This window comes from Miscanthus floridulus, chromosome 16 (assembly GCF_019320115.1).
Source record: "Miscanthus floridulus cultivar M001 chromosome 16, ASM1932011v1, whole genome shotgun sequence".
Lineage (NCBI taxonomy): Eukaryota > Viridiplantae > Streptophyta > Magnoliopsida > Poales > Poaceae > Miscanthus > Miscanthus floridulus.
The window spans coordinates 85022172-85049809 of NC_089595.1; the positions used below are offsets into that span (position 1 = coordinate 85022172).

At 51.1% G+C, this 27638-nt stretch overlaps 1 pseudogene; it reads right to left on the reverse strand.

The window, feature by feature from the left end:
- Nucleotides 1-2702: 2702 nt before the first annotated feature.
- On the reverse strand, nucleotides 2703-3593 carry LOC136509872 (protein AUXIN-REGULATED GENE INVOLVED IN ORGAN SIZE-like; annotated as a pseudogene).
- Nucleotides 3594-27638: the final 24045 nt, after the last annotated feature.

Below are 27638 nucleotides of genomic sequence, written 5' to 3' on the forward strand. Positions count from 1 at the left end.
TTACTACCTCCTTGCCTAAAATAAAGTTATTCTAGTTATTCCTACGGAAGTGATGCTAGTGGTGAGCCCTGCCCAGGTGAATACGGAAAGCATTTTGTTCCCACATAGCCGATGGTGTTAGGAGGGGCAAGCCTTACACTTACTCACCAGTATATTGCCGATTTCTAACGGTACGTGGAACATAATAAAGGTCATGTTTGGATCCTGGGGCTAGAGCTAGTTTGTGCTAGTTTAAGCTCAACTAGCCCAAAAGTATCTAAATAGAAGGGCTAGAGTGGGTTATTTGTAACTAGCTCACCCCAAAAAACTATCCCCAAAAGAGGTGATTATTTGGGCTAGTTCTGGTGGGGCCCACTGAAAACTCTTATTTTTTTTATTACTCCACCCGCACCGGATCCTCGCGACTCCCATCCCCCCGTCGCTTCCCACGCCGAGCGCACCAACGGACGCCTTTGCGACGCTTTTTTGCGGTGACCGGCCGTCCTAGCCGAGCGACCAGAAATCCGCTGGGTTCACAGTTTTCACCTCGCGTTGCCGGGCACGCACAGGCTGCTCCTCGGGCTGTGTAAGCATGCGTGGTTCATGCCGCTACAGACTAGAGTGACAGACAGGAGCCGTGAAGGCTGCAGTTGCTTTCCAGCGGTTCGCGGGCCCCCCTGCCATGCCTGAGATGCTGCAGGGGGCGTTTTCTGATAGCGCTGCGCGGCTGCAATTTGCTTGTGTTTGGTAGAACGTGTGGACGGCGGATTTCGCGCCTCCAAGTGGGTCTCCAGCGCCCGCAGGTCAGTGTGCGGGAGGAGGCCACACAAGAGCCTGCCACACCAAATCCGGCTGCAAAGATGGTTTAAATGAGCCAAATGATTAGAAAAGTACATTTATTGTTAATCTAACCCTTGCATTCAAACACCTCTTGGGCTAGAGTTAGTTCAGGGCTAGTCTAAAGCTAGAAACTAGCTCTAACCTCTAGCCGAGCTAGAGTATCCAAACAGGGCCAAAGTCAAGTAATAGTGGTGATAGAGAGGTAATCACGAAAGTAATATTAATTATAAGAAAATAACAAAGAATAACCAATTTGGAAGGTAATTAATGCATTGAGTGGCACCCAAAGCATGATTTGGAAATTGTAATCAACATGTGGTCAACACAGTAGTAACATAAGTGAGTTGGAAGGAGTTATGATGATCCAGCATCCAGGGCCATCAGATTTGAGGAGACTGCGCGGCCATATCCCAGAAAATCATCTCAATACACGTGGCTTTGTTCGGCTGCTCTAATAAGCCGGCTTATGAGCCTGCTTATCAGTCATGGTACAGTGTTTTTCTCTTTCTACAAATCAGCTGTACAAATCAGCACAAGCGGCTTATAGACCAGCCGAACAGAGCCGAGTCATTTCATCGGTGAAATATTCTTGGGTTAGAAAAAAGAGTGCACATTAAGGATAGACACTTCCATGCTGGGTTTTTCTTTTCTTTTTTCTTCTTCTCGAATACGCAAAAGATTTGCATATCATTGCATTAAGAAAGAAGAGTTTAAACATACAGATAACACACTTCTACCGAACGTCGAAGGAGGTCGACTTAAAACAGCCACAGCTGGACCATACTAGCAAAAGACCTCTAGTTTTGATATTACATAAATGAAAAACCATCAAAACCGACGTAGCGGTGCGAACTAGAAAGTGGCCTTGCATCTTCGTGGCTGTGTTTTTTTTTTCTGTTGTGACAATATTGTGAAAAACTACTTCTAAAACCTTGAGCTTAAGGTAGAAGATTTCAGCCTTGCATGCCCAAAAAATCCACAACGTTTTGATATGGAGTTGGGCCTACTAAAGCTCGTGCAACCACTATGCACCTTATTCAAATAGTTTCTTTTTTCTAAAACTTCTTATATACTTATTAAAGAAAAATAAACGGTGGGTGTTATAAATCGGGTTTGTTTGATATAACTTATAAGCTGCTTAGCCAGATGATGCATTTTTTTTTATAGATTTTTTTAGCCACATTTGTCCCCACATTACCTATCTGTACTAAAACACATGAGCTATGTTAGGGCAGTCCCAATGGTGTATTGATGATGGTTTCTATTCTCATTAAATGACTTGCCACGTAGGTAAAATGCTGACATGGCAACGTAATTAATGAAGAAAGAGAGCACAAATTTTAGAAATGGTTTCCTCATGAAGAAATCAGGTCTTCTCTTGACCCAATGCACCAAGAAACTATGAAATCGTCATTGGGGAGAAACCACCAGTTTTTAGCGGGCTCGTGCCGCACTCCCATTGAAGAAAGAAGATAGAGTTGGGAGAGAGAAAGAGAAAATAATTATTGCTTATAGAAACCATAGGTTGGAAAACAGTATTTTTTTAGTGCGGTATCCTATGTTATAGAAACTACTAGTTTCTTTCATTGGGACGGCACTTAGAGTAGCTTATTTTAACTGTGGTTTTACTTTATTTGACCGCTCTCCTAAACAGCTGGGCATGGGACACTAGTTGCAGCGGTTTAGCACAAAGTAGCAACCGGGAGCAGTAATAGTGGGACCGAGCTTTTCAGAGACGTGGCGTGAAACTATGGTACTACCGTTTCATCTTCTTCTTTTTTTTTTTGAGAGAGGATACTGCCGTTTCATCTTGGAGCAATGAAAACCGCGGGACTGCCTCAGGATTAACAGCTGAAAGATCATTTCGAACCAAAGGGGGAAAAAGGAGGAAGTTGCTATACCTTATATCAAAATAACAAATAACAAAAAAAATTAAAAAAGAGAGAAAATGTTAAACCCCCACATTTTTACAGTACACACTCTCCACGTGTCTAGCGCACGTGCGACGCGTCGCGGCGTCGGCCGTCTTCAGCACACGCACGACGACGCGACGGCGCCCCGGCCGTCGGACGGCACGAGCGCCAGCGCCAGCAGTACGGCCATGAGGCCCACCGGCACGAGCAGCAGCAGCAACGGTGGCGGCGGCAGCGGGGGCAGCACGAGCGGCAGGAACACCAGCAGCGCGGTGAGGCAGAGGAACAGCGCCGCCAGCCCCGCCGTGAAGTACCCCTGGCCCGGCGGCGCCAGTACGGCCCTTGCCTTTGCCTGATGACGGCCCCGCAGCTTGCCACCCTCGGCGCCGCGCATTCGCCCGCCGCCGCTGCCGCCGGCGGGCCAGCGGGAAACCGCCTTCCTCTCCGCCGCCATGCACGGACTCTCGCTCGCTCGCTCGATCGGTCGGCTTGGTCACCTCGCTCACCTCGCTGCCGCCGACTGCAACTGCAGCCCCGAGACTGAAACTGAAGTGCTGGAGCAGTGGAGCTGGGAGGCGGCGGCACATATAGAAGTTGATTGCCTCGCCTGTAATGGCTTTGTTGGAATCAAGCGAAGGCGATCTTGATTCGAGTGGCGCGGTGGCCGAGGATGGATCCTGATGTGGCTGCAGAGACAGACGAGGAAGATTTGGAAGGCCGGATGCAATGTATGCAGATCAAATGCTGGTGTAGCAGTACGAGTGGGTGGACCGTTTCAACAAAATAACAGTGTAACATCCGTTGTTTTTCCGAGCCAGCCGAAGACTACGTACCTTCGTTGGTGTTCCAGGTCTAGGTGTGGTGCACCTTGGTGGATGCTGGACGACATCTCGACAGGCTGGAGGCCAAGCTGGTCGTCTTCAAGAACGATCCAAAAAATACTTTTCCTGCTGAGTGTGACTGTGTGAGGCAGGCAGGTCATCAGTCAGACTGGTGATACACCCTCGATTCGCATGCAAATTCGGGGATTTGGTCCAAATTCCAAGGACTTAGGTACCTACGTGCGGAGAGAAGAGAGTAAAATCTCGTATTATCACTTTTAGGCTTTTCAGCCTATGCTAATAGGCTAATGGAGTGACATCTTCTTTTAGCCCTCATGTTTGGATCAAGAACTAAAAAGTGGCTAAAAGAGCTGGGGTAATCTTTAGCCTGTTAGATCAAATAGGGCTTGAGAGAGCTCCTTTCCGCTATGGATTCACTTGGAGATTTATTATTGGAAAAAGAATAGGGGCCGTAGTGCCGATGAGAAAAAAGAAAGAAAGAAAAAAGCAAAAAAAAAACAAAAAAGTGAACAGCGGGGTGGTTAAGGGAAGTAATTATAATTATTAATATATTGTTTATATCACTGTATATTTATTAGATCTATGTTACTAAGTTAAACTGTTTTCTTTTTTTTCAAAAAAAAATGTTTTCCCTTTGACTAGCAATCGTTGTGATTTCACGCAGACTGATAATTGTCAATGCTATTACACTTTACTCAAAGAAATAATGCTTGAATTGAGTTTTAAGGTGGATATATATAGTTTTGATCTAAATTGATGTGATTATTGGTCTGATTCTCTTGGTCATAATGGATGAAGCCGGTTTTTTATTCCAATGTTAGAGCTAGAGGAGCAGTATCAAGCGACAAGAGGTAGAAAAGCACTTCTGCACTGCACCAGTGGAAAAAAAAAAGAATCAGAGCTATTTTATATAAAAGAAGTTTTTTTTTTGCTTCAGCCGAGTGCTTCAGCTACGTCTGGAGCTGGTGAAGCTAGAGCAAACCAGCGGGAAAGTGCACTTGCGTTGTGGGTATATAGATATGTTGTGCATATATAATGGAATTTTAGATATAATTACTATTTTTGCATTATTTAGTTAGGGGGTTGTATTTCCACCTCTAATCCACGTGTAGCTTCGTCTCTGGATGGAGCCGGCAAAGGGGGCACTTGAGCAAAACAAAATCTGCTTTTTATTATTAGATCTACTGTGATCATGGGACGGACGACTTATGTACGCAATCGACGATCCATCTGCGCTGAGTGTGAGTAGCCTCAAGATGAAGCAAGATCGATGACCACACACAGTACAAATCTCGCCTGCGAGACACGCACGCACCACATATTTGGGTCAGTTAAACAATACAGGACTATGCCCGCACGAGGGTGCCTACTATCTTCTTTTTTTTACGGGATCGGATCACCAGTCGATCGATCGGCATTTGCATGTCTGCTGCAGTCTGCACGCGTATCATCACTTTTGGGAAAAGCGAGCGTAACAAGTTGGCCTGCCGCTCTCAGCTCTCTGTCTCTGTCTCCGGTCCGGTTCCGGCGCGGCCAAACGCCCAAAGGTGTCGTGCACGCGTGGTTGCCACTTGCGACGGCGACTGGACGCCCACCGTGCCGTAGGTTCACAAGACAGCGAACCAAACGCGAACCGTGCTGCCGGCGCGCGCTCGATCGTCTCCTCTACCTCCCACAGTGCCCATGCCTGCGGAATGGCGGGTGAGCGTTGCAAGTTTTTTTTTATTGGCACCATTACGATTTTCAAAGTACGGAGAAATACAATTATTATTCACCTATTTTGAAGCATGCCATTATAACATTTCGGTTGATTCAAATACGCCATGGTGTACGGTTGGGAAGGACTTGGACCCACTTGCAAGCGTACGGGACATACCGGTATTTTCGTCTGGACGATATTGCCCTCCTCTACTTCCCTCTCTTTAGTCACTGACGTGTAGGCCCCACTTGTCATCCCCTTCCTCTCATTCTCTTACCAATGGTCGTCGCTAGGGGCTGCACATCTCAGGCCAACTGCTCGCCTGCCTCCTCACCGGCGGCGGCGGCGGCGTGCCCCTGCCCGTGCTGGGGCCAGCGTCGGCGCGCTCCGGGGGCGTGCTCATGGAGTCCGTGCTCACCTTCTCGCGGCCATGGCGGGCGGAGCTCTAGGCGCACGCGCTCGCCGTTACCATGGGCAGCCGGGGGCGAGGCCGACCACCATCTGCGCGAGGCCAAGCGTCTTGGGGGTGTCCGCGTTGTCGTCGTCCTTAGGGGAGTCCTCGGCTGCTAGCGGCGTTGACGCCGTCCTCGGTCCTTCTAGCTATGCCGCGCCGCCATCTCGCACCTACTCCGCCCGCTGTTGCGCGCTCGCCGGTGATGGCGCGGCCGCCTCCTCGTCCGGTGGCGCCATAGCCCCCCCCCCCCTCCCCCCCGCGCGAGCCAGGCGGCGGCTCGGTTGGACCAACGTGGAAGCTCTCACGCTCTTGCCCCACAACAGCGCGCGCGGCCGGCTCGCATGCGCTCGCCAGCCATGGCGCGACCGCCTTCTCGTCCGGAGTTGGCGAGGGAGTCACAGCGGCGTCACCGACAAGCAGCTTCTTCTTGGTCTTCCCTGCTGTAACACCCTCGGTGTTACATTGTACAGTCTTTTGGTAAAACACTGCATGAGTATCATACTTATATGTAAATGTATGAAATATAATGTGTAAATAAATTCCTGTGACTTGAAACATTTATCGGAAACGCGAAACAAATGTTATATTTTATGTCGCGTTACATCGATTAGAGTTCTAAACGAATTTTTATTGAACGAAAATGCTATAGAACGCATACCCGACACTTTAATAAAGTTTGTAGTACAAACTTCGTAGGTGGCGATGAAATACTTGCGGTCGAGAATGAGATTCGCTAGATAGCTTGCTTAATAGCTTGGAAATCGAAGTTGACGCGAATCCGAACAAACTTAGCCATTTTCTTAAGTCGGAGAATGGGTCGACGAAGCTAAGATCAGCAATTTTCGTAGAAGAATCAGGCTAAGTAGTGTCATGGTCTTAGGGTTTGTTTTAGTAGCATGATATGCCATCTCGAGCATAAAATAGTTGGTTTAGCAATTGAAGCATTGAGGTGGGTTTTGGGACGCTTTAAAAAGCATGCAAGACACGTTGATCGGTGCCAGCGTCTAACCACGGTCACCGGGTTTGGTTCGGCTTGGGCGCTGCATTAGCCTGCACCTGGCGCGCATGCGCGCACTGCCGCGTGGGTCCACACCACTATTGCCATGCCCTGCCACACGCTCATGCACGCATGCGCACCGCGCTAGCGAGCCTGGCTGCTCTGCCCGCCATCGCATCCGCCTGAGCCACGTTGCTCGCCATCATGTCGAGCTATGCACCCGGTTGCACTGTGCTCCGACCGTCACTGCCGCGCGGTCACTGCTGTCATTGACCCCTCGTGGCTCCACACGCGTGGCTTACCTGCCTGCCCTCGCCATCACGTCCGCCACGCTACTACCTCCCTGAACCGGCGTTAGTCTTTGCAGCGCGCTGTGTCGAGCCACCGTCGTCTTGCGAGTCATGGCACTGCGGTCGCACGTAGTTGTGTTGGACTCATATGCGCACGTGGAGCCATCGCCGTCGCGCTGCCGTCCTCTCTCAATTAGAAAATGCGGCACGCCAAGCTTCCCGTCCCATCGCTTTGAATCGCGCCGGCCGAGCCGCGCCAAGGCAAAACCGCAGAGCTGGCCCATCTCCGTAATTGTGCATGTCTAGAGGTCAAGTTGGAGTCCTACTTTGCACCAAGCTTGCCACTATTACCACCGTACGGTGTCGGGGCTTCAATTGGAGTTCCCCCCCCGCCGTTGACCCCTTAAGTCCGAACACCATCATCCATCCAATTAGCCTTGCGTAGTCCACCTCCTTCCAATTAACCGTGCACCCAACTAGCCATGTGAGTTAGCCAGCGATTGGAGTCGTCCCGGTGAGCTTCCATCCTACAGTGAGATAATGCGGGGCATTCTCCTCGTGGCGGTCCGCCATGGCCGTCGAGGTGGGTGCTCGGCCAGGGCATCGCACCTTGATCCTTTATCTCAATTGAGCGGTGCAATTACATCTCCTTGACTCGGTTGACTTGCCCGTGCAACAGTTTCGCCGACGGAGCAGTTGGTCGCCGGGAACCAGAGCCACCCCGCGCTCGAGGCCAACCATCTTGCCGAGCCCCACGACGTCTTCCAGTCTGTCCTACACGTATTTGGTGAGGTCCTCTTGCTCCTAGGGTAGGTGATTGAGCTGGTTAGGGCCAAGGCTCGTTGGAGCGCGTGGTCGCCTCCGGCGAACATAGTGTAGATGCGGTGTATGTGGCCGGCTCGTTTGGGAGTTTAACGGGAATGTCTAGGACCTCTAGGATGTTACCAGTACGCTAGGCATGGAGTCTAGGTAGTGATGGTAGTGTGGTGTTAGGTGATTTCGTCGGCGTTGGTGTTGCCGCGGCCAGACCCTGCCGCGGTGTATGGCCACACCTATGCGTTGCACCATTTTTAGTGTATAATACCTTTATCGATGGTGCTTCACTCGTAGAGTGCTAGGGAGGTGTTGGTTGAGGCTGAGGAGGCCCATGCTCATCGGTGTTTGGCCGGAGATGCCGCGGCCTCTGTTGAGTTCCGGCCAGGGACTTTGTAACGCGAATTCAAAGTGAACCGGGGGGTTAAGTGCGAGAGTCAGTGAGAGAGGGGAATAGTGGAAAGGGCTGCAGTTCCATTTGATTGGAAGCCGAGGGCTCTTTTGCATAATGTGGTGCGCGCGGGTCTTCCCTCCGTGGGCCGCTGTCGCGCGTGGGTCGTGCCACGCTGGGGCACGCCGGTGTGTTGCACGTGTGCACGCGCGAGCATTGCGCTGGAGTGGGCCAAGCCGCTCGCTCACGGGCCGCGCGGGTAGAAATCGCTTTTCATTTTCCAGTGACTTAACAATATTTATTCAATTTAGTTTTGAGCTAAACTTTGAAAAATGATAGTAAATTCTGTAGATGTCCAAAAATAGTGAAACAAAATTTGTTAGATTCACAAAAATGCCATCTATCTGTTAGTGTAGTTGGTTTACAGTTAGTTGCGATAATGATAGGTTCATAAATTCAAATTAGAGAGCTTAGAATTATATAGATTAATATTTGTAGGAATTTTTGTGGCAAATTGATGATAGCTTTAGCCATAAAATTTTTATAGTAACATCATTAGATTATTATGTACTCACTGTAATTTTTGTAGCCCTAGAGTAGGTTGATAAATAGAGTAGCTAGTACCCCTTATTTTATCATATATAGAGTAAATCGGTATTAAGAGTAAGAATACCTTTAGTTGCTAAGATAATATATGTCATGCTTCATACTTGGTAGTGGTAACAGTAGGTAACTTAGCACCTTAGTCGGTAGGACTAGCTTTCTAGCTTGATAGATGTATTTTATTTTAAGAGCTGCTGTTGCCATATTACTAAGTGTTGCATCATCATTTCATGCATATAGATCACGAGTTGGTAGAGTTCGTGCCCGTGGACGAACAGGACTACGAGGAGGTCATTAAGGAGTACAAGGAGGAGATCCTCATGTAGGAGGGAGCCTCGAAGCCTTTTGGTGCTGACTTTGTTGACCCATCGCCTACCCAAGGCAATCCCTAGTGCATAACCCGTATTTTTAATGATCACTGAATATATATATGATGTGCATTTACGTTATAGGCATTTTATGGAAACTACATACATAAATATATCTACATATGAGTCCTACTAGTATAGGTCGATTAGCTGCTATGCTCAGGGTATCGGTAGCGTGAGTAACCTTCTGATGAGTACAGGCCCGATCTTCCGAGAGGTAGCCGGTAAGTTTGATTTGTGGAGATCTCGACGTTGGCGATCCGGCTTCAAATCAGACACGATTCGAACCCTGCAACCGTTACACCATTGCTCCGTTGGTTATAAACCAAGCACAACTTGATTGACCTCGCCAAGAAGGCTTTTCCTGCAAGCGAATCGAAGAGCACAAGCAAGAAGGTAAAACATGCAATCTGATATTGCAAATATGAATGACGCGAATATCAATAGAGGGTTCTAGAACTCGGTTCCAAAGAACTAATCGACACAGTGGAGGAGATCAAGAACGGGGGCCCTGGATCACTGTAAAAGGATTTGTCACCACAATTACAATGAACGATTCAGTTTCTCGATGGAAAACTAAACTCTAAACAAAACCCAATTGTGTAGCAGCGGTGACGGCTGTGTTTATAGTCTAAGACTTGACCTAGGGTTGGGGACGGCCAGGGGTTGGGCGCCCACAACTTGGGCTTAAGGCCCAACACGATACATGGCCAAGTTGGCCCAAATAGGTGACGCAGCACCTTGCCGTGGTCACACAGAATTATCCACAGACCTTCTAGAGCTGGGACCAGATTCAAAACGATGGCGTCGTCGTCCCCTTTCCAACGCATCCAAGAACGGCCCGTTTCGATGTCGTATGAGAAAGTTATGACCGAAACAGTGACGACGTGTCTGCTGAATCCGAGGGCGACGTGGCAGCTGAGTTGGGAACGAATTGCAACTTGGGGAAGACCATGGCGTCGGTGTGTCCAGCATGGCAATGTCCTCATCATCCTCCCCTTCTCGAATTGGAGTCGTCCTCGACTCCATCCCATCATCAGCGAACTCCTGCAAAAGGTTAGTGAAAGCAGGCAATGCACCAGACATAAAAGGTTGACAAAATATAGTATAACATGGTGCATCAGGATTATCACATAACTCAGCAGTAGCAGAAGTTGTAGCAAGAAAAGCACCTCCTTTTAACTTAATCCCATTATTTTTAGCAATGTCTGTTGGAGGTTTATTTTTAATCTCATTAGCATGTTTAATAATATCCGTAGGAGACAAAGGCAGCAATGTAATTTTCTTGTCCTTATGTATGATAGTGTATGTATTAGTTCTACCATGGTGTAAATCATCATTATCAAATTCCCATGGTCGACCTAACGAAATGGAACAAGCTTGCATAGGGACAACATCAAAATCAGCAGTATCATGATAAGAGCCTGTGAAAAAGCTAATGCGTGCTGATTTAGTTACCTTAGTCTTACCACTATTATTGAACCATTGAAGTTTATATGGATACGAATGTTGTCGTGTGGTCAAGCCAAGCTTGTCAACCAAATCTGAACTCACCAAGTTGTTGCAACTCCCGCTATCAATGATAGTGAGAACACGACAACCCTGCACAATGAGATACATATGGAACAAATTATGGCGTTGGATCTTCATCTCTTCTTCATGTCCCACACGTGTACTCAACACACGCTGCACAAGAAGACTAGGGTAGTCCACGGCAGCAGCCACGGAGTCAATGGTGATGGCCTCCTTGTCTTGATCGCCCTCGGTGGGATCTGCATCAATGTTAGCAGCAAGGGCTAAATCATCTTCAACATCACTAGCACTTACATATCCATCCTCGGTAGCAATGAAAGCGCGACGACTGGGGCACTCCTTCATGACATGTCCCATGCCTTTGCATCGGTGGCAAATGATTTTAGAGCTGGACGAGGAGGAGCTAGTAGAAGCACCCGGAGTGGCACCTTTCTTCAGTTGTGGAAACTGCACATTAGACAATTTACTTACCCCGGAAGAAAATGGAGGTGTAGATGGCTGTGGTGCAACAGGAAGCTTGGGCGTCTCCGGCTCGAAACGCTGCTGAAAATTCCTCCCATTGTTAGACCTGAAAGGCTGGTGTTGTTTGCGTCCCTGTACTTCTCGTTCTGCCTTAATAGCAAGATGATACAATTGGGAAAAATTGCGCCATTCTTTGTAATCAAGTATGTTCTGTATATCATGGTTTAAAGCACCAAAAAATCTAGCACTAGCATCATTATCATCTTCATTTATACTACAACATGCTAAACCAATAAGCAATTCTTGATAGTATGCTTCTACTCTTTTATCACCTTATTTTAAAGTTTGTAGTTTCAAACGTAAATCACGTTGGTAATAAGGAGGAACAAAACGAGATTTCATACGTTGCTTTAAAACATTCCAAGTTTGAGGCACAACTGCAGCATTATTGGCATTGGAAAGATCACTCCACCAGAACAAAGTAAAATTAGTAAACTCACTAGTAGCAAGTCTAACTCTATGCTCAGCAGGAACATTATGAGAATCAAATTTTTGTTGAACAGCAAACTCCCAATCTAAATATGCCTCTGGATCAACATTACCAGTAAAAGGAGGTAGACTAAATTTAATTTTAGCAAAAGGATCATTATTACCATGATTATTACCTTCCATACCGCGACGATTGAAGTTGAGACGGCGACGGGCACCACCGTCAGCATACGCATCTTCATCACCAAAAGCATCCGCATCTTCATCATCAGCACGATAAGGTGGAGGGCGTTGCTCAAGCTGTTCAATGCGGGTGACCAGATTGTTCACGTTGCGCGTCAGCTCGGTCATAAGATTGCGTTGTTCAGTCATGAATGTTGTAAGCTCGCCCTTGGACACGCACTCATTGAAGTCCGTCGGAGTTCCTGCCATGGTTAGAAGATAGAAAAAGACAACACCAAAGTATTATCCCTATCAACTAAAAGGAAACAAGTGGTGGTGGTGGTGATGGTGGTGAAAGTGGAATGCAAAATCACAAGCGGCTTACCACCGTCTTGCCTGTATTCTTACCAACGCCAAACAGGAGCAAAACCAAAGTGGCGAAGCAATCTGTTGTTGAGCGTGGGTAATAGTTGTAAGATGAACCTGTGCTGACAGAAGAATATGTGGAGCTATGGGTAGGCACACAATATGACAGCAAGGATTAGCAATTAACGAGTGCAGATTAATGATTGTTCAATCCGGATCCAAAGGACAAATCATAGGTGCTGGCTAAGACGTGTCGAGACATAGCGCAACAAGGTGAAAACAAAGGACGATCGAAAGAACTCACAGAACAAGCAAATAGCCCGGATTTCTCCTTTTTTTCCTGAATTTTTTTCCCAGATTTTTCCAAAAGGCACTAGTAGGAAACAAACTTTTTTTATTTTTTAACTATTTTTTATATACTTTTCTCTGAACAAGGATCACAAAAGATGCAGCCACAAAAATTGGCACCTACAACTGAGGTGGGATGTGGTCTACAGAAATTCAGCACGTTCTCTGAAAAAGCGTGCAAAAACTTTGACAATTTTTTTCTATATTTTCCCGAATTTTTTTGGCAATTATGATGAAACCAAACAGGGCGAAGCCGAGTTTGGGTCGGCTCCAAATGGTGTCAAGAAGCTGCTGAAAAAATTTCAGATTTTTCGGATAAACGAGCGAAAAGTTATGCCTGTTTTACCGAAGGTATCTCAAGGTATGTTTTCCGGGAGGCACAACACGGCGGTGGCAGTTAGGGCAAAGCGTCCCAAAACTCTAACACCGATCACAGGATCATCACTGTGACTAACAGCAGTAGGTATTCGCCTGATGGTGTAAGGAGGGCTGCGATGCAGGCAAAATAAGAGCGGCTGGCAACCTGTCTAGGGTTTGCGCGGCGGCGAGAAGTTACACAAGGCGGCTAGCGGGGCAAGTCGAGTAATGTGGTGGCTTCGACTTGTTGTTTGGGAACGGTGGATGGGATAGCGGCGGAAAACAAAAATCACAGCAACGGGCGATTGAATTATGACCACGAACACAATCCTAAACCAGCAACAAGACTCGACCACGTACACAAACTCAACAACACGAATCTGAAACGAAATTGCAAAGGCACAAAGGGCGATAGGACAGCGGAAATTGAAATATTTTTGGGCTTTTTGTAGACTCTAGGTAATGAACAAATATGAATCTAAGGCAAACGAGATTATACCTCGCAGTAAACCTGAAATATCTGATACCAATTGATGAGTACAGGCCCGATCTTCTGAGAGGTAGCCGGTAAGTTCGATTTGTGAAGATCTCGACGTTGGCGATCCGGCTTCAAATCAGACGCGATTCGAACCCTGCAACCGTTACACCACTGCTCCGTTGGTTATCAACCAAGCACAACTTGATTGACCTCGCCAAGAAGGCTTTTCCTGCAAGCGAATCGAAGAGCACAAGCAAGAAGGTAAAACACGTAATCTGATATTGCAAATATGAATGACGCGAATATCAATAGAGGGTTCTAGAACTCGGTTCCAAAGGACTAATCGACACAGTGGAGGAGATCAAGAACTGGGGCCCTGGATCACTGTAAAAGGATTTGTCACCACAGTTACAATGAACGATTCAGTTTCTCGATGGAAAACTAAACTCTAAACAAAACCCAATTGTGTAGCAGTGGCGACGGCTGTGTTTACAGTCTAAGACTCGACCTAGGGTTGGGGACGGCCAGGGGTTGGGCGCCCACAACTTGGGCTTAAGGCCCGACACGATACATGGCCAAGTTGGCCCAAATAGGTGACGCAGCACCTTGCCGTGGTCACACAGAATGATCCACGGACCTTCTGGAGCTCGGACCAGATCCAAAACGACAGCGTCGTCGTCCCCTTTCCAACGCATCCAAGAACGGCCCGTTTCGATGTCGTATGAGAAAGTTATGACTGAAACAGTGACGATGTGTCTGCTGAATCCGAGGGCGACGTGGTAGCTGAGTTGGGAACGAATTGCAACTTGGGGAAGACCATGGCGTCGGTGTGTCCAGCATGGTGATGTCCTCATCACCTTCTGTTACTCACAATAGGTGATAATTATGATTACTCAGGATAAAATGGTAGAAAGGAAAAATGGTGAACGGGCAGGGATATGGTTTGGGTACTGGTGGGTGTAAGAGGTTGTGTCCTATGGCCAACAGGGCATAGATTGGTTACCCTTTTTCCCTGTCTGTGTTGGTTAAGGACCGACCGTTGCATAAGTCTCGAGGCAAGTCATAGATTTATAATCTCGAGCACATAGTTGGGTATGGGCATAGGAAAGACTTGTTGCTCTCTTATCGTGGGTTCTGGCTCTTTTCGGACTGACTGATTGGAGGTGGGGATGGTGGAGGTCCTTGCACCGCACTAAGTTCGGGACATAGAAGAGGGGGCTTGGAGTCTAAGTTTGGACAAGGACCTGGACCCCATGATAGGAGGGTGATGGGTTGGTCCTGCTTGTGCCTAGGGTACAAGCGGAGCGTGTGTTTTCAGGATACCTAGCTGGGGGCATTGATTCATGAATCGTCGGGCAATCCGGTATGGCTTGTTTTGGGACTAGCACCGTAGTAAGAACTGAAAGATGGAAGGTTATGAGATGGGACTGATTGCTCGACTCTTGCTTGAAAGTAGAATAGGTGCTTACATAGAATGGCTAGATAATAAATTAATCATGGCTGCTAATAATAACATCAATAAGGACTCACTATTAGTATTGCTTTCTGCAAAAGAAACCCAGCAAACCATAAAGCCTTGCATATACCTTGGAGTCGGGAAATTATTCTCACTAGTCGGATAAGTCTTGCGAGTACATTGTGTACTTAGGGTTTATTTACCCCTGTTGCAGGTAATGCTTGAGTAGTACCATTGTGTGAAGAATTCTTCTGGTGGGCATAGATGAATCCTTGTTTATTATCGCTAGATGCTTATTTTTAATTCTGCTGTTTAATATTCCGCACTCTCGACATTTGGCAATGTAATAATGAATTTCTAAGAACTCTGGATGTATGAAATGTATTAAGTATTGTAACTCGTTCTCATTATTGGATCCTTAGAAAAAATGTGGATCTTTCGAGTTCTCCCTTAGGGTGTGCCCAACGGAAACCGCCCGCTACAGCATGCTTATGAAGTGCTTAGTGTTTGGTGGAAGACGAGCGCCTCCGTAAGTGCGTTATTTTGGGCGGTTCTGCCACACCTGTCGTCGCCGTGATGGCCGTCTTGGAGAAGATAGGAAGAGGAGGAAGAAGATAGGAAGAGGAGGAAGAAGATGACATGTGGGGTCTGTACGTTAGTGATAGAGAGAGGGAGCTGCCATGGACCCTATTCACTTGGAGCCGAGGGCATTTGAGTCCATACGAGAATACACGTCATTATATACGCCTGCAACTAGGCCCATATCGTCCTCATAAGTATTCTATGTGTCGGGTTCATAAACCTGGGGTCCCTCGAGGACCGTCTTCCACACCCGAGCTCGGCCCAGGAAAACAACATATATTTCATGGGCCAGCCCAAAAAACTAAAACACAGCAGGCCAGAAGGGAAGTTCGGTCATCGACCGGAAGGTCTACCCTTAAGAACAGGCGCCCGCTCGTCAACTTCTTCGGCCCACCTCTCCGATCGGAGCACTCGCTTTAGGCACCAGCCGTCTCTAAGCAGTCTCTCCAATCAGAAGGCTTGGCCCAAAACGCTTCTTCCTACTTCGACCCCGTGACTCCGACCCCACGACCGGGGCTCGTGGGAAGCCTGCTCACCGCTCTTCTCCGACCGACGCACTGAGAGCCAACTAGAGTCATCCGACCGGGGGCTCCCCATTCGAAAGGAACCAGAAGACGTGCGGAGAAAGGCAAGGCATGGCTCACAAGTCAAAACCACTATACCAGGGACCATACCCTGCACGAAACAGTGCTCTGCAACCACCCTAACACAAAGTATTGTAGAGGCCACTAGAAACTCCCATATGGTAAGCCCCCCGCGTGTCTCTAGACATCGATCGCGGTATGGGCTCCAGGATTTGTCATACCGGGTGAACATAGCGCGGCTCCTCACATGCCACTAGGCATCCAGAAGTATTTGCAGGTACCAGCATCCATCCTTCCTGAAGAAGATAGCTCGACCCCCCGTGCACATCTGACATCCTATAGCGACATCGATAGTATTGGGGGGCTTCAACCATTATCCAGTTTTCATCGCCGTAGGCAGCAAGGTTTAGAAATATATGTACTCTCTCCCTCTCACCTGTAAAAGCCATCCCCTTCATCTATAAAAGGGGATGCGCTCCCTCCAACAAGGGGAGATCGACTTCAAAAAGCTTAGACTCGCTAGATCGACATCAACCCCTTACAACCGTAGGACCACCAAGTTCCGACCGCAACCCTTCCGGTCGGAGCCATCCGAACCTCTTGTATACCCCCTCCTTTCTCCTTCTCGTTTGTAACCCCACTACAGACTTCGAGCACCTGGCTCAGGAATAAAGTCACCGACCGACCCTGATTGGACGTAGGGCACGTTGCCTAAACCAGTATAAATTATGTGTCATTGAGTGCTAGGCCACCTCTGATCACAACGTACAGCAAAACTACAAATATTTACCAGTTGGTCACTTTCTGCACCGACAGTTGGCGCCGTCCGTGGGGAAGACGCTGTACATTCAACACTCTTTTGGTCATCGGATGGCCCATTTTTCTGCCACCCCCGCCATGGTGGGCTCGGGCAATACGATTCGCTTCGGCTCACTGGAGTTCCCTGCACTCTCGCCTGCCGGGATGCGGGTTCCACCCATCTTCGAGCCATCCTAGGCCTTCCGCTTCGGGAGCCTGGACTTCATCACCGACTGGTTCACGTACTCCACCTCCACGAGGAAGCTCGCGACCCGACACCCATCGAAGGGACATCCTCCATCGACTTCGGGACGCACGACTTTGATGGCGCGGCATCTGCCCTTCATTCTGAGCAAACTCTCTACTCAAACCCCGCTGTGAGTAATATACATGCTGTTATTTACTTACTATGCTCTATCTTCCACCAAATATCCGGTGGGTTACCGTTGTCCCCGTCGCAGCCGCCATACGGCCGGTTCCCCTATGGCCTCGCGTCTTCTGTGGACGCATACGCCTGGGGACTCCAAAAGGTGCTGGCGCCGCACCCTCTCATGTCTAAGTTTGTGGGGATGGCGAGCTATGCTCTCACCTATTTCCTCGACATCATGGATGACGATGTCGGGAGCGACAGCTCCAGCATCGGCAACGTGGCGCCTAGCCACCGTCGGTCCCGGGAATACGCTGTGGTGGATGCCCCAGAACAGCCGCTAGGGGTAACAAAGTCCTTCTAGACCCACGCCCCACCGGACCCTCACGCAGAGACCCCTGAGCTCACACGCGAGCACGGGGAGGATCTACGATGACAGTGGCCGCATCAGCCACCAACTGCACCAACACGCTCGATGGACCACACTACGCCCCGTGCGCATAGACCTGCGAGCGGCGCTTGGGGTCGCACCTGTCAGCCCTAGAGCAACGCTCCAGTTCAGGGGACCGACCCCCCATAGTTCGCTCGGGCCAGTCAGAACGTTGCCGCCATGGTAATGCTCCTGCGTGACCTACCCGAGTCGAACGACCCTCGCAGACGGGCAATCCACCAGAACCTCTGGGCACTATTGGAGACCGCCGCCATTCAACAGGCGGAGTACTCCATATCACGACGCCGACTTGCGACCTCACTCCTCGTCCGGGGAACAGGGACATAGCAGATGGGGCACTACACCCTGGCATCGTCTCAACCACTGATTGCGGCACAAGAAGCCACAACCGCTCCTTGTTTTGACTTGATGACCGCCCCATGCCGACCGCCTATCTACACGTGGCTCGGGCTGAACCAAGACGCGCGCAGCGTCGACTGGAGTCCCAGCCCTGATAGTCTGGAACCACGGACCTTTGTCCAACACCTCCAGCAAGCGCCTTTTCTACCGTGCTTCAACGGGGGCTGCGACAAAGGTAAGGCCAAGTGCCAGGATCAAGACGAGGGCCCCTCCACGCAGAGGGGAAAAAAGAATAGAAAGGATCACCGACAACTGGCTAACTTCACGTCGGTCGCCGCGGCCGATCACACGGGCATGCAGCCCTAGCAAGACCCTCCAAGCCACTTCCACAATCTCATGGAGAGCCCGTGCACCAACCACAACTATCCTATCAACCATCTCTACAAGGACTGCCAGCTCCTCAGGCGCCTGCTGAGGTAGGCCGGCAGGCCAAAGGAAGAAAAGGCGAGGAGGCAGCGACCGAAGAAGAGGGCGCGGTGGACAAGGATCCAAACGACTGGAGCATGAAGGGATCCGACCGGAAGCCTATCGACTAAAGGACAACGACAACGACACTCTCTCCGACGACCTTGGAATAGCTATGTCTTTTCTTCTTTTCCTAAGTTTTAGTCTTACCTTTACTTAGCGAACGCTCCTATAAGAGCACCCCGACCCGAATACTTTTCGGCTCAGGGCACTTGGGGGCTCCACTAGGGGGCTCTACTACCCCTTTGTTTTTGTTTTTACCTTAAGTACTCTTTTGGTTTTGTATGAAGAAACTCCTTCCTACCTGAACAAAAGGGTAGTTCGTTCCTTTGTTTTACCTTACGTAACTTTGCTTTGGAACATTCTGACTGATCACACCCCACCTTTTCCTACGGCTACGACCAGCCGAGCCTCGTGGGCCACGCCCCGGGCTCACAAAGTTGCGACCTACAGAACAAATAGGCAGGTACGAGATAGAAAGAAATTTAAAATAAAATTATGCTAAGGGAGAACTAAGGAACGAAAGGGAACAAGCTTCCCCGAACGGAGCAACTCCATCACAAAAACAAAAACCGATTGCAGTCATTAAAACACACACGAACATTTTACACAGGGGTTCCCCCCATGAACTTAAACTTCTTACATTTACTAACTACTTGTATTTAAAAAAGGTATTAAACCGACCCGGCGGCATCTGCTGACGGCGCGACCGACGAAGGCGCAGGCTGCTCGCTCTCCGGCAGCACGACGTTTGGCTTGATCAGGGCTGAGGCGACATTACCCCCTGAACCAGGCTCCGTGCTATCTGTAGGCTCGGAGGCATCCTCTCCATGCATGCTTTGGGCCATGTCCTAACGGTGAACATCCATCACCCACTCAGCGGAGACCTGCTCTGACACCAACCGCGCGTGCGGCAGCATGCTCACCCCGATTGACTGGATGTCCACCATGCTCATGCCTTTAGCATACCCACCGCAGATAGTGGCGAAGTCTAGGCTCGGGTGGTACGTCGCCATCAAGGTTAGCACCCCCAACGCTCCATAAAACAGCCCGCTCCTGACAAGGTCCTTGACCGTGTCTGGGACCTCCGCTAGCTGAACCGCAGGCGCACTGGTACTTGGCACCGACCCGAAGACTTCCGAGATGATGAGCTAGGCAGCGTTGCGAATCTGACCAAGCTCCCCCTCGAGAGCACATCGCTCTTCACGGGACTTGGCTAGCTCCTCGACATTTCGGCTAAAGTTTGCCTTGGTTGTCTCCATGTCTCACTCTAGCGCCTTCACCTTTTCTCCTAGCTCTGCGAGAAGGGCGACAAGCTCAGAAATAGGTTGGGGGAAAAGGAATCAACACCACGAGAAAACAAAAAGGTATGCACCGACGCGAGAGGCCTCAAGGGTGGAGAGATCCTTCGCCTGCCTAGCCGCCTGCTTGCGCAGCCGGGCACTCGCGTCCTCCATCCCCATCACCTAGTCTCAGAGCGTGAGCACCTCCCGATCCGCCTTCGACCGGGCCCTCTGCTCTGCCTCCAGGGCCTTCTGTGCCGACTCTAGGGCGGCTCGCTCCGGCTCAAGGGCTGCCAAAGCCTCTTGGAGCACCGCCTCGGTGCTCGCCAGGGACGTGCGCAGCCCCGCCTCAGTCTCCGCCTGGCAGACCTCTGCCGCCTCGAGCCCTTGCTCGACAGCAGTCGCCCGCTCTACCGCACGCTGCTCCTCTGCCCACGCCGTAGCCACCTCGACCGCTCGGACCTGGGACTCACGGCAAGCGAACTCCACCCAGTGCTCAAGCTCGGCCATCCAGGCATGTTCTGCCCGGAGGAAGTGAGACTTGCGGGACGACACCTTCCTTATTTCCTATGGAAAATAGGCGTTATAAAAACAACCGACGAAGGATTCAAAGGGCAAGGAGAAGTACTAGAAACTCACCTCCATGGCAAGCTGTAGGTTGACCTCAACCAGCTGCCGAGCAAACTAAGCCTGCTTTCGGGCGCTCTCTAGTTTCATGGACAGCTCGGTGAGCTCGGACACCACGACATGGCCTTGTCCGCCAAAAATTTCCCAAAGCTGGTGCTCCCGGGAATCCCGGAGGATGAACCTCGCCTTCGATGGGTCCTCAGGGAAGGGCCACTCTAGGTCACCCACCGATGAACCGCCGGAGGGCCCAGCCTCCAATCAGACCACCGCCAGCTCCCGCGGCGACACCGGCGGATTCGCCACGGTATCCACCTCATCGTCAGACGGGATCTCCACCACCACATTTGCATGAGACGCCGCCTGGCATCCCAACTCCATTCCGGCGACGCTTCCCTCCTGTGACTTCGGCTCCGACAGCAGGGATGGGGCGTGCAGCCCTCCACCCGGCACGGTGGGGAGCTCGCCCCCCCTTGTCTCCTCCACCGCGACCGACGGAGGAGGGGTCGCAAGGGTTACCTCCACCACCAGCATCGGGATCGCCACCAACAACGTCGCTGCTGCTGTCACGTTACCAGCAGCCGCCCTGAGGGACACCACCCTCGGGAGGGAAGGGTTCGTCGCTGCCACCCTGTTGCCCCCCTCGCTCGCCGCAACGTGCTGCAGAGTGGGCCTCCAAACCTCCTACACGGAGGCCAAGGCGATGCTCAACCCCGGCGTCCCCCAGCCACTGACAAAAATCGTGGTAAGCCACACTCCAAAAAGACTCGACCACCAAAAGTCGAAGAAGCAACAAAAGAAAGCATACCAGGTGGTGAGTGGCACTACTCTGAAGACAGGCTCCGACGACAATGAGTCCACAGGACGAGGACCGCTCCCGGACTGCGACCCGCGCCCCCTCACTTCAGACGAGGTCGGAGTCGTCCCAACCCGCTCCTGCTCGGCCTACGAGTCGCTACGACCTCTGGTTCGGGGCTTCCCGACCGGAGCAGCGGGCGAGGCATCCCCCGACAGCGAGTCACGCATCGACTGGGCGCTAGTCTGCCCCTTAGACCGCCCGGACTGATCGGCCGCACCCACGGCAGGCGGGGCCTTCTCCAACCGCAAGTTTAGTGTTGGCACCGGTCTTATCGCCACACATTCACTGGGCCGCCCCTCGGACTACCCGGCTCGTCCGGCCGCGTCCGCCACAGGCAACGACGGAGTTGGCAACGCTGTTGAGGGGCACGGTGACCACGTCCGCTTCACCGCTCGCTCACCAACGGCATCCATGCTAGCCGCACGCTTCCTCAATGTAGGAACCTCCACGCGCCATGCGACCTCCTGCTCCTCACCAGCAGACGTTGCCATAGGGTCACAACGCACTGCCGAGGTCGCAACGACTTCCTGACTCTCCTCCTCATCAGAGAAGGCCATGTCGTCCAAATCCGTAGGATCATCCGATGCGAGTTCCGACTCGACGTTGCTCGCACTTCCCCGGCCCTCACGCGCCGGGCGACCTCCTTCTTCTTCTCTTCCTTCCGCTGAACCTTTTTGGTTTTCTTCTTCTTTCGGGTGTCTGCCGCCTCCTTCTGGGCGGCCTGCCGGGCCTAGCCCGCCGCCCCCTTGGGAAGGTGTGGCCAGGACTTGTACCTCCCAAGCCCCTATGGAACGAATGAACCAAAATCAAAAAAGAAGAGGGGCAGAGGAAAAAGCACGAGCAAAGTGAGGGAGCATACCAGCGAGGGCACGATCGAGGCATTAAACGGTATGGGTTTTCCCACCACGGTCTCGTTAGGCCTCAGCTGCAGCACTCAGCCGACACAACTCCAGATCTCATCGTCCGGCAGCTCCTCCAGTGACGCGCAGTCGGGGTCCGACCAGCCATCGTACTTCCACATCGGGTGCGTCCTCTCCGCCAACGGTGCGACCCGGCGGCGGTAAAGGGTGTGGAACACCCGCACCCTGTCAAGGCCATCCCTTATGAGCTTCTGAAGCTCCTCCTCAATGGCCTCCACCTTGTGCCTCTCCATGTGGGCGCAGCCCCACGACCAACTCTTCTGCTTCACCGGCCTCCCGCCGGTAAACGTCGGAAACGGCACCCCCATCGGATTCCTAATGTAGAACCACTCCCCATGCCATCCCCGATTGGAGTCACATGGGGAGTACACGGGATACGATCCTCCCACGCGTGGCTTCCGCTGTAGGGCAAAGCCTCCGACCGGAGCGATCTCGGCCGAACTCTAGTCCACCATGGCTCTCCCGGAGAAGAAGAGCTGGAAGAGGTCCACGTGCGGCTCCATCCTGAGGAAAGCCTCGCAGACGGTGACAAAGCCAGTGGTGTGCAGCACCCCCGTTGGGTTGAGGTGCTGTAGTTCTAGACCCCACTCATTGAGGAGCCCATGCAGGAACCAGTGCGCGGGGTATCCTAATCCACGCTTGTGGAAGGTAAGGAAAGACACCACCTCATCGGGATGAGGTTGCGGGAACTCCTCCTTCCCGGGGACCCTCCAGTGCACCACCTCCTGCGGTGGCAGGAACCCCTTCGCGATGAACGCCTCCAGCACCGACACCCTCATGGTGGACGACCTCCAGTCTGACATTTTGTGAGTACCTCTCTTCTCCCTTGCTCTCTCCCCTTCTTTCCTAGAAACCTCCACAGCTCTCAGGGACGCTCACGGCAAAGAGGAGGAGAGAAGGCGGTGGCAGACGAAGAACAGGCAAGAGAGCGGAATGAAAACCTTCTCCCCTCTCCGACTTAAGGAAAAGGGAGCGGCGGTTATGGAGGGATGCACCGATCAGGGAAGCTAGAATGACGGGGCGAGATTCTTTCTCTTTCTTTCATTTAATGCAGATAAGACATACCTTGCTCAATGGAACGGCTCCTGATCGGACGGGACATGGCCTGGCCATGGCCCACCACTACCGCACGATCAACCACTACCGTGCGCCGGGCACGAAAACCAAAGTGCCACCGCACGCGGATGACTCCCCATCTCCCTAGGCTAGACCTAGAGAGATCCAACAGCGAAATCTCCGCCGGGAGAGATCAACCGGCCTCCTAAGTCGATCGATTCACTATGGATAAACACCTGAGATACAGGTCCCGGTCGGACATCTCCGACTGGAGCTCTTTGAACCCCGTCCTCAGGTCACCAAGGTGAGCATGTGTTCATTAATATAAACAGTTCACACAAGGGCTAACCCACGATTGACAAGCGCAGGTACCAGTCGGACGTTTCTGGCTGGAGCTCTTCGAACTCCGTCACTCCAGTCGTGTAGGCACCACCACATGAAATCTCCGCTGAGAGACAACCAGACCTCCCTGAGTCAATCGAGTCACCCATGATAGATCAACCGGCCTCCTGAGTTGATCGATTCACTCAGGATAAGCACATGAGATACAGGTAGGAAGCGAAGGGGCGCCCCATGCGGGCCATGCCGACTCCATCTCGAATGACGAGCATGGGTCCTGGTCGGACATTTCCGACTGAAGCTCTCCGAACCCCATCTCTCAGGTAATCAAGGTAAGCATATGTTTATTAAATACAAAACTGTTCACATGAGGGCTAACCCACGATTGACAAGCGCAGGTCCTGGACGGACGTTTCCGACTGGAGCCCGATGAACCCCGTCTCTCCAGTCTTCAGGGTAAAACACTATCAAAGCCCCTCTATTTTCAATTTAAAACATTCATACATCCATACGCGCATTTCATTCCATATGCCTGAATCCCCCGGACGGTTAGGGCATGAACCACCTAGGGCTTAGGAACTAAGCATCGCACATGCAGCGAAATGCATCCGTGTTGCGCCACGAAGCGGCTGCTTGCCTCATTCGATATGAGCAACCGAACAGAGCCAGGGGAGAAAACCGTAGATAAGCACCGTGCGGCCTTTGCCCGGTCTGGCAAACCGGGTCATCTCAACCTTCTCGTTCGATCCTGAACCTCTCGCTAAGCCCATAGAATCTCCATCAAGGGGAGGCCATTAGGCCACTAGGGTCGGTCTCCGGAACAACCTAGGCATCTACCGGGCTGCAGGTAAAGGAGTAGTGGAATGCCACAAGAGGGCTATGCTGACCCCGTCACGAATGACGGACCCGGATTCTGCTCGATCACACCCGTTAGTGAGCTCACCGAGTTAGTCTTCGAGCCTGAGCGATCGGGACAGGCGACGAACCTCAGCCCCTCCGGTTGTGAGGAACCGGATGGGGTAGCGCAAAACAACTCACAACCCCCACAAAGGCCCGACAAGGCTCGGGGGCTTAAATGCCATGGGACCGCGACTCCGAACTCACGTCGACGGGTTAGGCGACATCCGGCTATGGCTCTTGGGACCGCAACTCCTAAACTCGTGTCGACGGGATAGGCGACATCTGGCTACGGCTCTTGGGACCACGACTCCTAAACTCGCATCGATAGGATCAACGACATTCGGCTACGGCTCTTGGGACCGTGACTCCGAACTCGCGTCGACGGGATAGGCGACATCTAGCTACGGCTATTGGGACCGTGACTCCTAAACTCGCGTCGATAGGATCGGCGACATCCGGCTACGGCTCCTGGGACCGTGACTCCTAAACTCATGTAATGGCTTCACTAACTAAAACTAACTCTCTCGATCCACGGCGAGCACCGACGCCTGGGTCTGCTCGCGACTCCACCTTACCCGATCCCACGGCGCGCACCGACGTCAAAGATCGAACTCTGTTACATCCAAAACTAAACTTCATCGCCCGATCCCCGGTGCGCACCGATGCCGGGATCAATAAGTTCTGTCTCAATCCAATCCCCACGCTTAAAAACACCTCGGCTGCACAACGACGCCATGGTTAAACAAAATCATGTCTTAAAACTCAAAACACGTGCACCCACAGACACAACACAAAGAACCCCCCAGCCGGTTCCGCCCGAACCACCTGGGTGCTCGGGGGCTACACCCGTGGGTGCGCTCGCGCGCACTCGCTAGCAAGACAAAAAATCCCCCGGACGATTCGGCTCAAATCGCCTGGGGGCTCGAGGGCTCCTGTCGGGTTCATAAACCCAGGGTCCCTCGAGGACCATCTTCCACGCCCGGGCTCGGCCTAGGAAAACAACATATATTTCATGGGTCGGCCCAAAAAACTAAAACACAGCGGGCCGGAAGGGAAGTCCGGTCATCGACCGAAAGGTCTACCCTTAAGAACAGGTGCCCGCTCGTCAACTTCTTCAGCCCACCTCTCCAATCAGAGCACTCGCTTTAGGCACCAGCCGTCTCCAAGCAGTCTCTCCAATCGGAAGGCTTGGCCCAAAACGCTGCTTCCTACTCCGACCCTGCGACTCTGACCCAGCGACCGGGGCTCGTGGGAAGCCTGCTCACCGCTCTTCTCTGACCGACGCACTAAGAGCTGACTGGAGTCATCCGACCGGGGGCTCCCTGTTCGGAAGGAACCAGAAGACGTGCGGAGAAAGGCAAGGCATGGCTCACAAGTCAAAACCACTGTACCAGGGACCATACCCTGCACAAAACAGTGCTCTACAGCCACCCAGACACAAAGTATTGTAGGGGCCGCTAGAAACTCCCATATGGTAAGCCCCCCTGCGTGTCTCTAGACATCGATCGCGGTATGGGCTCCAGGATTTGCCATACCGGGTGAACATAGTGTGGCTCCTCACATGCCACTAGGCATCCAGAAGTATTTGCAGGTACCGGCGTTCATCCTTCCTGAAGAAGATAGCTCAACCCCCCGTGCACATCTGACATCCTACAGCGACATCGACAGTATTGGGGGGCTTCAACCATTATCTAGTTTTCATTACCGTAGGCAGCAAGGCTTAGAAATATCTGTACTCTCTCCCTCTCACCTGTAAAAGCCATCCCCTTTATCTATAAAAGGGGATGCGCTCCCTCCAACGAGGGGAGATCGACTTCAAAAAGCTCAGACTCACTAGATCAACATCAACCCCTTACAACCGCCGAACCACCAAGTTCCGACCGCAACCCTTCCGGTCGGAGCCATCCGAACCTCTTGTATACCCCCTCCTTTCTCCTTCTCGTTTGTAATCCCACTACAGACTTTGAGCACCTGGCTCAGGAATAAAGTCACCGACCGACCCTGACTGGACGTAGGTCACATTGCCTGAACCAGTATAAATCCTGTGTCATTGAGTGCTAGGCCACCTCCGATCACAACGTACAACAAAACTACAAATATTTACTAGTTGGTCACTTTCTTGACCGACACTATGGTATTTTTGTGAGGAACAAAGAATTGCGATGGTATGCTTCAAAATAGGTGAATAGTAATGGTGTTTCTCCATACTTCGAAAATTGTAATGGTCCCAATCCAAAAAACCCAAACTTAAATGTTGTTTGGTTGGGCCTTTTTAGCCCGTAATAGGTTCAGGCACAAACTGATCCCACTGCTTTGTGTTTGGTTACGTCTTCTTGTAACGGATCACAATGTTAATGGATATATGGCCAAACACAATGCCGATACCACTCATTTTTCAGCGCTATCTGACCCCCTCACGTAGTCACAAGAAAACGGTAATGCTCTCTTCAAGGCGTCCGATGCTCCAGACACGCCTTTCGTGGGCCTGTGGAGCCTAATATGAAGCCTGCTCCCAGCTTCTTAAAAAAACTATTCCACCACCTCCTTCTCCAACTCAACCACCCGCTGCTGGCTGTTCTTGGCGGCGTTGAACTCAGGCGGAGGCACACGTTCTCGGCTTGGAGCCACGACATCGGTCTCGAGGAACAACACAATGATGATTGTCTCCTTGAGGATCTTATGCTCTAGCAGCTTGGTGCGGAGGCGGAACTCCTGCTCTTGGAGCTCCTCGACGACGGCCCGAGCGGCCAAGTCGCATGCATCGGTTGCACTACACGTACGAGAATGGCCCATTAGGGCTGTGCAATCATCCACTCGCTAGTATCTCCCTCCACTCCGCGGCATCAAGCTCCGCGTCGATGAGCTTCCATTCATCCAAGCAGCAAGTAGATGCTATGCTGAAAGCGTATGTTGCAAGAGTATGTTTCAAGTGTTTTAGATGTTTCAGAGGTATATTGCAAGTGTTGTATATTTATGTTACAAAAGTAGATCGGGATGTTGCACATGTTCTAATGGCTATACATGTATGTTTCAAGTGTATGTTCCAAATGTTTCATCTGTTACAGATGTATGTTGCAAGCGTTTTATCTAGATGTTGTAAAAGTAGATCTGAATGTTGCATGTACATGCATGTTGCAAACATATGTTTCAAATGTTCTAGGTGTTTTCATA